This window comes from Eubalaena glacialis, chromosome 1 (genome assembly GCF_028564815.1).
Source record: "Eubalaena glacialis isolate mEubGla1 chromosome 1, mEubGla1.1.hap2.+ XY, whole genome shotgun sequence".
Classification (NCBI taxonomy): Eukaryota; Metazoa; Chordata; class Mammalia; order Artiodactyla; family Balaenidae; genus Eubalaena; species Eubalaena glacialis.
The window spans coordinates 154,835,768-154,847,607 of NC_083716.1; the positions used below are offsets into that span (position 1 = coordinate 154,835,768).

At 37.2% G+C, this 11,840-nt stretch overlaps 1 pseudogene; it reads right to left on the bottom strand.

Moving 5' to 3' along the window:
* Positions 1-7,400: 7,400 nt before the first annotated feature.
* Positions 7,401-8,237, bottom strand: LOC133097701 (exosome complex component RRP43-like; annotated as a pseudogene).
* Positions 8,238-11,840: the final 3,603 nt, after the last annotated feature.

The following is an 11,840-nucleotide window of genomic DNA, read 5'->3' on the forward strand; positions in this document are numbered from 1 at the left end:
TGCACTCTGGGGACAAATAATATCATTTATGTATTGTGATTGCTACTCTACTCTGTCTTCCTTTTTATTGACAAGAAACAAGGGTGTTGCTTGTAGTTTTGAAACTAAATGGGGTGCAGAAATCATCTTTCTCTTTCTGAGAAGGCACCTTCTTTCTGCAGGAAATGCTATTGTAAACTGTACTGTTATAAATGGTGTGTTAGTTCTCAAGATATTCCTTTCTCAACGTCTGAAGTATCAAAGTGTTCCTTTAGCATTCAGTGGAGAGAGCCATTGAAAAAGCGGGCGGTTAAGGACACGTTCCTAAAGTCTGGAAAATCAGTGGGACACTAAAAAGGGAACTGAAGTGGACCGGAAGGAACCTCTTGAGGGTGATTTAAAAAACCAGACACTGATTATGAACAGAGCTTTTACCCAAGGAACTGGAGAGGGCCAGCAAACCCATTCTGCTGCACTCCAGTTAAATGTCTAATAGTTGAGATGTTTTCTGCACAGCCCATAAAGGATAATGAGGAAGGCTTTGATAGCTTTAAAGAAAGTTGCTCTGTGGCCTATCACAAAAACATGATCTGAGTGTAAGTGGCAAATGCTTGCAGACCCCAAAATGAAAAGGGGCATTGTCAGTTAGGTAAGACAGTTATCTTGCTAATTGCACAGGAAAAGGATCCTGATGTGAATTTGTACCAGAGGGAAAAATAAAAGCAAGTGATGTCAGAATGTAACATCTAAGATCTCATTTACTTAAGCTGAAGTCTTCTGGAGACCTTGAAATTATCTATGATTTTACCTCTACATGATAATTATTTAATGTAGGTCAAATTAAGGATTAACCTGCATTCTTAATTTTATTGTATTGTGTTTTTTGGGGATTATGAATTGTTCCTTATATTAGTTGGGGTTTAAAGTATTATTATATTACTTCTCTCCTGTTGCAATAATTTCTGAGATTATTCTTGTATATCACCACCCCCCAACTCTAGCAAAGATAGACTTCATGAATAATTTAAAAAAGAGAAAAGAACATTCATGTGGAAGTATTTATATTAAGTTCGGTAATGAAGAAAACAAGTTTCATTAACTGTTCTTTTCATGGTGGCTTTGCTACTCTTAGGAAAATTCTATTAAAAAGAGAAACCCTAAAATCTTCTCCCAAGGCACTGGGGACACTTGCATTGACTTTGTATTCACTCCTTCAGAATATGGGAAGGTTACATTGAATAAGAGCATAGTTGAATACTTCTACTCATAGAAGTAAGTTGCTACATGGTTGATAGGCTAGTCCACCAAGAATGAAGTGATGCTTTCTTCTGGTTTTAGGCAAGAATTAATCAATCAGTTGATTAGCTTACAAACATTGATTGCACACCTTCTTGCCATGATACCCAAGTAAGTGTTGAGAGTTAGCTGAAACAGCACACCTACAAACACAATGGAGAAAGATAAGTACTCAAAGATTTTCTTTAATTTATGCATACTTCAAACAAAATTTAATGCACAGTAGAGCTATGTCCAATAAAGTGGACTTCCATAGCATCAAATAACAATGCTTTTTGAATTGATGATCCGAGAGAACGGGCAATGTAGTGTCCTACAAGGAATGTCCTCAACCACTTACTGAAAGCTTACTGCTTACATTTACATGGATGTACTGGTTATGATTCTCTCTTTATCCTAGCACTGCAGTCCTGGAAGACTGACTGAGAGATGGCAAAATGGGGCACTAAGTCAAAACTGGTCATCACCCACACTTGGATTTGTTTCAGCTCTAGTGCTGTTCTGTGTGGTATCAGTGATGGCTAGATGCCTTCTCTTATGATTATTCCACTGTCTATGTCAGCAATTCTCAAGCTTTTTGGTCTCAATAACCTTGTTTTACTAAAAAATTATCGAGGGCATTCAGTGATAGGGTGTTGTATCTATCAGTATTTACCCTAACAGAAATTTAAGCTGACATTTAAAAACATGTATTTATTAATTTATTTTAAAAAAACAACCAAACCATTTCATTAAACTGTTTTTCAGGAAAAGTAACGACTTTTTCCAAAACAAAAATATTTAGTGAGAAGAGTGGTACTGTTTTATATTTTAGCAAATCTCTTTAATGTCTGGGTTCTCATATTTGCTTCTTCATTCAATTTGTTGTCATATCAAATAGTGTGTAGCCATTGGAAAACTTCACTGTATACACATGGGAGAATGAGGGTTAAAAAGGCAAAAAATATTATTATGCAAATAGTTTTGATTCTGTAGAATCCCTGAAAAGGTCTCAGGAACCCTCAAGTATCCTCATGTATCACAGTGTTGGTCTATAACGTGTTGAGGCTGTATGTCTATCTACCTACCTCATATGAGTTCATTGCAACACCTGGCACATACTAGGTACTCAATACTATTTCTCTTCCAATTATTCTTCTCCAGCTCAAAATAAATCTTTTAGATTTATGCTTTAGGGCTCAGATAGTTTCAGATCTTAATGATCTTTTATGTATACCTGAGGGAGAACATTCTCTCACCCTAGATCTCTTCTCAGGACCACTTTTCTTTACCTTTGAAGAAGGTTAAGAAAGAAAAGGATAAGGAAGTGGGAATGGAAAAAAAATAGGTTCTTAGGATCCTTATGAAGGATGTAATTACATATCTGGGGTGCTGGATTTCATAATCCTTAAGTAGCCAATCCTAGTGGATTCTAAAATATTTTCAGAAACATACTAATTTCAAAGCAAATAAAGTATTGATAGTGTGTTGCGTGGTACAGCTGAGGTATGATTGGAGGACACATCTGGAACCTGTTGCTGTTTCATCATCTGATAACTGATGCAACAGATCACAGCATATAAACATAAGTACCCTACTTTTCAGATAGATAACTCTATCTGTCAATGGTCAGATCAATCCAGTGTATTTAAAGCTTGGACAAAAAATATTTTTTTACAGTTTGATATTGAGTTTTTGATAATGCAATGTTAAGATTCATTTGTTTAGCTAATGCTTATGGATCATCTGCCGTGTGCTATGGGTAAAGCAATGTAGAAAGAGATATGATTTCTACCTTCAAATGCCTTGCATTCTAGTGAAATCTACCCATAAAACATGGTAATTAATGATACAGAGTAATGAATGTTAGGATGTGGAGAAAACAAGATGTTTTAAGACCTTGTAGAAAGGGGCATAACCCAGTCTTTTAGGAAGAGTGAGCCTTCAGAGGGAGAGATAAATTACCTAAGCAATGAGTGGAGCTGGCCTGGTTGGAATTCATATGAAACTGGGAAGATATGCCAAGTAGAAGGAGAGTTGAGAGAGAGCACAATCCATTTGCTAATGTGAGAGAATTTCAGTAGCTAGAGTGAGAAGTTTGTAGGCCAATGAGTGAGGGGTTGGAAATGTAACAAGGAAGGGATTTGAAAAGAGTTTACATTTATTTTTGAGATTATTATGGAGTCTTCAAAGGGTTTTAACTAAAATATCATCACAAATAGGCTTGAATTTTGTCAAGTTCACTCTGGCTGCAGTTTGGACATAAAAACCAAGACTCGTGTTGTGTTGATCCTAGAAAAAGGGAATGGAGGCCTATATAGATAAGGCAGCAGCAGAAGTGATGACAGACAGTGGACACATTCTAGAGATATTGAGACCGCTGAATGAACAGGCTTTAATAATTGGTGCAGAGGTGGGGACGGAGTGAAGAGGAAAAATTAGTGTAATGTTCAGGTTCCTGGTATAAGCAGTTGAGTACTTTCATTGAAATAGGGATCCCCGTAGGAGAAATGTTTGAGTACAGATGTCAGGGAAAGATGATGAATTCACTAGTTTTGAGATATCCAAGTGGAGTTGTTGAATATTACATAGCATCTATGGAATCCACTAGACTATGACATCCATTAGGTTAAAGTTTATGGAATTATGGATTTCACAAGATTATGGAATCCACCAGACTAACCATCATTAAATGGAAAACTATATTGCTTTGTTTCTCCATTGTCTATCATATATCTGCCTCATAGTAGAAGTTATTTATAGAATAAATGAAAAAACAAATGGCATGAATAAAGAAATATGAGAGTCAGAGGAGAGATTTGGAATAACTAGCTAGATTTAGAAGTCATTAGCATGTGGGTGATAGTTGAAGTCAGGGGAGTAGTTAAAATAACCCATGTAGGTAACAGAGGGTGAAATGAGAAGGGACATTAAAAAGTGTCCAGAAGAATTGCAACATATAAAGAATAGACAGTGGAAAATGAATCTGCAAAAGCTATAAAGAAGAGCCAAACATTGGAAATTATATCTATTAACATTCTGTTTATAAGCAGCAGAGGCTGACTTTCTATTTTAAGCAAAATTTAAATTTACTTGAAGAATATCTGGAGATAACAGAAATGAAGAGAAAATGGAGAACTAGTTTTGGAAAACAAAATGAGATCTGGGGAACTGCATAGAATGAACTCTAACAAGTGTGATGCAGCAAGAATTGTGGGGTCTTCTGTCACTGCCAGTACATGAATACGATGTCTAACCATCCCTACACCCTGACTTGATCAGGCGTTAAAGTCCCAGGAGAAAGTGTGTAGTTGGCTGAGTCCTACCTACAGCACTATTTCCTGTGCTGGGGAAAAGAGAAGGAGGTTCTGTCCCTTCAGCTTCCTTGATGGGAAGCAACCATTATCTCCCACCAAAACTCCACACCCATGGGGCAGTCCCTGAAAGGGAAAGAGAGGTGCCCATCGCAAGGGGAGGGGAATGGATGCTGGGTAGAACAAGAAATGACAAACGTCATTATGAGACAAAAGATAGAAAACTGTATCCCTCTTCTAAATCGAGATAAATTTAGGTGAAAGAGAAAAGCAAAGCCTTCTTCACTGGCAGCAGCAACAGGAGGTCATTGGTAACTTTGGCAAAAGTAGTATGAGCTGTGTAGTGCTGCTGGAAACCAGACTGGAATAGATTGGGGAGTGAGAGTAGGGTGACAGAGTGAAAATAGCTTGTGTAGAGGACCATTTCAAGAAGTTTAGTTTAAATTAATGCAAGAGAAAATTTGCTTTTATGATTTGGAAACATTCAGTATGGCAGAGAAAACAACTTTGCCCTTAAGTAGGGATTTTCTAATTCTGATGGTCAGGGAAAGAGTTTTTAAGACCGCATGACCCTAGATGGGTAAATTTCCGTATCTGGGCAATTACCATACATTGGAATTTCTTGTTCTTTTTGCAAGGCATCAGTAAGTTGCACAACTCTGTGAATTGCTTTGCTTTTGCCTCTTAAATTCTTGGCCACATGATTTATCACTTAAATGCTTCCATGTATGTTGCTGTTATATTGATACTTAATATTACTGTCTTTGTATTTCTCTCTAACTAGAATTTCAGACACATTGTGGGCAGGGAGCTGTTACATTTCTCACAGTACCTGTCACAATAGCGGCATGAAATAGTGTTCAGGCTCAGGGAATATTGATTGATTAGCTTATTGATTTTTAAGAACATTGACTGGAATGACATTTACCCACAAATGTTCACACAGAAAAGATTTTTAAATTGTTTTCCTCCTTGAAGTGTCCTTTGATATCCACTCTGGCTTCCTTTTACCATCAAAGTTGTTATGCAAATGAATGAAAAACAACACGCATTTTTGCATTTTAAGGTAGAATAAACTTTTAGATTGGAAACTTCCAAAACAAACTGAAACCAATGAAAAGTATATTTTACTGCTTTATATCTAAAAATGGCACTGCTCAATTTAAGCTATTTTTAAAACCTGTGTATTCACGCAGCTTGCATACCAAAATGAAAATTGGTGAGCTATAAACCCTTGAAAAACAGGGTTTATAATGGAAACAGTAATTGACCCTTAAGTACAACATCAAAAATACAATACTATATAATACAAAGCCCAGGGCTTGGGATCCCATCTCTGCTCTAACCTCAGACTGGCACACTGACCCAACACCACAAAGCCAACTAATAGTTATATTCTGAGATGTTTTCTTCTTACATGGCAGAAAAGTAGATATGTGATCCAATAGCCACATGCAGCTAAGCTTTGCAGGACCAGTACTCCGAATACCTTTAATGAACTCACTACTCCAGAGCTATAACACTATTAGCTAATTAGACTTGCTTGGAAAGACCATTCAATTAAAAAAAGAAAAGAAAAGAAAAGAAAAAAAAACCTGCTACTACTAGCTCTGAAGTTGTACTTTGTTGTACCATAAACTTCGGGTGTGTAACTTTATACCACAGGATTCAGTGAGGGTAGAGTAACCAATTGTCAGGAAAGCTCATGGAATTACCAAAAATATTTTCAAAATATTTAGAGTTGTCTTCAACTTTGCTCTAGTTCATAGATGGTCTAGTTTCCCATTTCCAAGCCACAGCTATCCATTTTTAATCGTGAGAAAATGCAATCTAAAGAGGAAAATAAAAGTATTAAACTTGACTAATGAGGTATGAAGGATAAATCCAGATTCCAGGTTATACCTGGATCTAGGCAAAAAGGGGAGTATGTATACTAAGGATCTTAACCTATACTGTTGTTTTTTTTTTTTCTTTATGGGAGTGGGGCAAGGGGTTAAGGGAGTTTGTTGCTAAAGAAGGAAAGTTCAGAGATTCCTTTCATTTTAAAGTTGAAATGTGAGAGCATTGCCAGCTTATCCCTTTAAGAAGCTTCCAAAGAATTTGTCAGCTAAGAATAGTCAAGATTTTGCCTTTTTAAATGTCATCTATTCACACATATTTTCGATGAGTTATGTTGATCAAGGGGCAGTTAGCAGGAGTCTCTGGTGTTTTCTTGTGGGGCCTTCTGTCCTGTTGCTACCTTAAAAACTAGTGAATTTGATAAAATGAAAATGAGTGACACATTATTGGCTCTGTTCATACTATCTCTTCATCTATACCCTGTGACTAAGTGAGCTTGGGAGAGAGGTCCCTGGGAGAAGATTAGAATTGGGACGGGGTGGGTATTTTTCTCTGTGGGATTTTTTAGAAGATTTTAGAAGTGACAGTGCCTGTTTTGGGATTCAGCAATTTTGCTAAATGCAATTAAAATATAGGGTTTTTATTATAGTGATTTGAAAAACTGATGTGCATCTTAAAATCTCAGTGCTTAGACGTTTATTTACCTATTATTATAATTGTTTCATTTAATAAATCTGATGTTACAGCAGAGCACTTCCATGATTTTTTTCATATCTTTCTTCAAACACTAAGATCTATCTCAAATAACATCATGGTATATACTACCAATTCTATTTACTCAATGCCATATCAAAGCATGCAGACCTCACCAACACACACTTTTTTTTTTTTTTTCGGAAGAATGTAGTTTGATATTTATTTTAGTATAAAAGGTTTGTGCACAGTGTAACAAATACAGCTTTTACAAATCTGTTTTGAAAACGTGGTGGTTGTTTATTTGGGTTTCATACCCTTAAATACTTCATCCATCCGTTTTTTTACTTCTTTGTGTCTTATAACTGCTTGGCTCATGCAATCTTGAAGTTTAGCTCCAGTCAGTCCACTTCCACCTGGTTTGTGAAGACAACATAGCTTGCCTTCCTCGTCCATTACTACTGTTAAGGTTGCAGTTGCCAGATGTTCCTCCTCTTCAGTAGGGTCAACTATAAGCAGAGTGTCATCAAACACAGCAAAGGAAATTGCAACCGATGAGTTCTAATATTCAAATAACTTTTCTTCTTTAAATGAACTTCTGCTACAGCAGTTTCTTCACTTATAGTAACTTCAGGCCACTGTACATTTTTTAAAGCTGCTAACAAAGCAAAGGTACAAGCATCCAAAATGTTTCCATCATGGTTGAGGCAAATGAGATCACAGTATAGAACCCAAGCAAGCTTTCCTGGAGAGATACATAAGTCCTCTTTCTGGATTATCTGTGAATTTTCAATGATATCTGTAATGAACTGGCCAAGTGGCTGGCCACTTGGGCCTCTTCTCCAGGAGGTCCAGACCGAAATCTCCAGAACACGGAGGTGATAGATCCAAATAAGAAACAACATATCCTTTATCAGCAGCATCTGTGGGTGGTGCTCCAAATTCCACTTTAATTCCACAAATTACTGTAGTATTTCCCAGCTTCACTAAAGAAGAACCATCTGCAGTACCAATTGAACCTACGCTGACAGTTGTGGTTCTCAATTCACCAAGTTCTCTTCCCTCAGGACGGCAATTCGCTTTCAAACATCTCCTGTAATACTCCAGAGGTTCCACAGTTTTGAACTCAGATGCCATCTTCCACCCGCGGGTCCAACACACATATTTGAACACAAATACACTTTCTGTATTTTCTTTTTCTGTTCCTTCTTTCATTCCTTGTAATTCTTTCATATACTGAGTTTGCTTCACCGTATTTTATTCATGGCTTATTACACTATACATAAAAAATTATGAGGAGGGTTAAAGTGTTAAAAAATTAACTGATACTTTTCCTTTTCTTTGAACCCTTTGGTCCTTTCCAGAAAATTCAGGGAAGAGATAACACATCAAAATGCAAAGTGAAAATAAGTAAAGTCTTAGCTTTCGGGTTTCAAGATCCTGCTCTTTGGGGAAAGTCAAAAGAACTTAAGGCATGGGCAAAATATTTGGAAAACTACCCAATAAGTAAAGAATCAAGATGTCCTCTTGCTCATTAGATAAAACTTCCTTGGGCTGGGGGCATGAAGAAAGTTGGAAAATAAACATTGAGAGTTTAGAATGGGTGGGTCCCCAAGAAAAGAAAAAGGCCCATGTCCCAGTGTCATTGGCTGACTCTAGGTGGGTGGGGAGAAGGATGCACGAGGGGAGGGAATGTGGGGCAACAATAATCTTTAGCAGGATTGCATCTAAGTCCCAAGGGGCTTACACAGAGCCAAGGCTTCAGACAAGGGCCCTGAGGATGAAGGTCACGGCCAGGAGGAGAACCTCTGAGTTGTCTGGTGACCTGGGCTCAATGCCCAGTTCACGCAGACAGCTTGAGTCCTACCTGCCGAACTCATTCAGGTCTGGTGGCTTTCTCTGTCTTCCTTCTTTCCCAAGAACCTCTTGGATCCCTGAGCAAAAGATTTCTAGGCCCGTGGTCCACTGGGACACCGGAATCTCTGAGAGGCCCTTTGCCATCTTTTTGGCACAAGGGAACTATTCTGTCATGAGATGCAAAAAGCTCTCTGAGCCAACTCAGGTCCACTTGCCTCAACTCACCTTGCAGCCTGCACTCTGCCAGCATCTCAGACTCCACATGGAGGGGGCAATGGTCTCTCCACACTGGATTCCCAACCCAGTCTAGGATTTCTGTTCTTTCCTCATTTGGAGCCTGACCAGATGGAGGAGGAAGCAGGGAGCTGGAAGTCTTTCTTAGCTTTCAATGTATGATCCTCCAAGAAACTGTACTCTCAGCGTAGAGTACAATCGTGGTCCTAATTCATTAATTCATACATTTTCTATTACCTGAGTTTTATTTTCCTGCTTCTTCCTGAGGACCAAGCTAAGACTTGTTTGGTTTATTTATTTATTTATTTAAGTTGTGGCGTCCTTTCCTAGAGGTAAAAATCATAGAAGGTGTTAATCAATTAAATCAGGAAGGTCCAAGAGCCCTGTGAAACTACATAGAAAATATATGAGTTAACATTTCAAAATATCATCCCGCCACAACTATTTGTGCCATATTTATTTAATACTTTTCTCTCCTGCTAAAATCTAAGCTCAGCGAAGACATCATTTGGCTCATCACTCTATCCCTAGCACCTTGTACATTGCCTGAAACACAGTAAGTACTCAATAAATATTGTTGAATAACTGAATAAATAAAATGATAAATGAAATACCTAAGCAATTCTTGTTACTATTTTGTGACATGCCCCACCATTCCCTCAGAAAGGGCCTTACTCGGTTTATTTTATCCATTACTAGCTCTGGAAACTACTGGTTGCAACCAGTGTTTAGTAAGACTTTTCTTTACTCCCTGATTTTGCAAATTTATTACATTTTTAATGCAAAATTAGGTGAGATCCAGAAATGTAGAGTTCTTTTTAAACCACTTGATCTGAGTGTGCTTTGAACATATGTATTGAGAGAAAGTACTTTTCTAGATTAATGGAGAATTTCCAACAAATTGATTGGCCTACAGTAGTTAATTTATTTATTTTTTTCTTGAGTGTAATGATACAAGGTATACTGGGTTGGAATGAGAAACAGAGGACTCATGGAAATTTATTTTGTTCTGAGTATTATAAAGTAAGATTTTTTGAAAGAATACGTTAGGTTTTAGGTTATTCTTGGCTCAAAGCAAAGATTTAAGGTGAATTCACCTCTGATTCTTCTGTGAGGTGCTCTCTACACTCTGTTTCAGTAACAATTACCTGCTAAAAATTCCTACTCCCCAGGCCCTCGTACCTGCCTGTAGTTCTCATTGACCTAAATGGAGGTTAAATGTACGTTGCTGAAGGGAGAATTCCAGGCTCCAGAGAGTATCTCTCTTGTAAGTGACAGAAGTGTGTGTGGTGTGTGTGTGTGCATGCAGAAGCCACTAAACCATGTATTTTTACCCCTACAAGGAAAGTAAGTCAATTCTGGGAACTGAAAACTAGAATAAATATCTACTTCCAACTACATAGGACATGTAGATTCACAGAGGAAAATATTTCCACTCTAGTCATTGATTCCTTTAAAATAGACTGTAAGCTTCCTAAAGATTGTGTGTGTGTGTGACTACTAATCTGTGGAAAATCTGTGTAATTAGACTCAAAGTGACATAGACAGCAGCAAAAGAGGAGAGGTGTGTTTCCTGTAGATCATGCGGCATCAATGATGCTGTTTACTCTCCTTTACTGTGGGTCTAATTTGGACTTTCATCTCAAGGTAAATATCAGTTTAGTCATCCAGGTATAGCTTCATTAAATAATGTAAAATGCAACTTTGAAAAAACATTAAATACGTATTGAACACACATTAGATAAAACTGTAGCTAGTCGACCTGTATTAAGTACTTACTAAGTACTTACTGTCATATTTTCACTTTTCTTTTTAATAGTTCCTTGATTTAGTTGAAAGCTCATGTCCTAGAAAAAAATTGGGTGGAACACTGAGCAATTAGCTAATAAATTTAACTGGTAGAGGAAGTCAGTCAACATGCTTTGGTATTTTTAAAATGGTTACTGAATATCTTCACTTCAGCTTAAGCAGAAAAAGAGGAGTAACTTTCCTAGATATTTCTACTGATGTTTATATGTTAAGGATAATTCCAGAGGCTTCTTCTCAGTGTTGGGAAAAGGCCATTTGTTTGTTTTAAATTCCTGCATATTTTTTTGCACTGATCACTCAAAAGTGTACTAAATATTCATTCATATTTGGAATTCTTTAAATTGTAGAAGCAATCAGCAATAGTTTTATAAAAGAAAAAAAAAACTGTTACACGAGTGCCACATCAGTCTTGGGCAACAGATCAAATTATGGAAAGTTTGAGTTTGTACTGGCATTGACATTTCTAAAGCAGCCACCATGAAGTATAACTTCAAATGCAGGTTTTAGCAAAGACCACAAAATACATATTTATATTGTAGTTTTTCTAACTCTTCCCTATTGTTACGGGCATTTGTCCTGCCTTTGAAATTTTGAAAAAGAAAAGCTAGGAAGAAAGCTATGTTTTTTGAGGTATGTATTTTAGGTGTATGTGGATTTTTTAAAAGATAAGGTGTGTTTTCCTCCTTCCTGTATTTCTTTCTTTTGATTTGATGCTTATAAGAGTATGATCATTTCAGGAGCGCAACTGCAGCCCTCATCATAAACTGAAAGGAAGTGTCACTTGTGGACGGGCTCTGTGAAAAATAAAAGATTCTCAGTGTCCTGGGGGTGCTCATATTC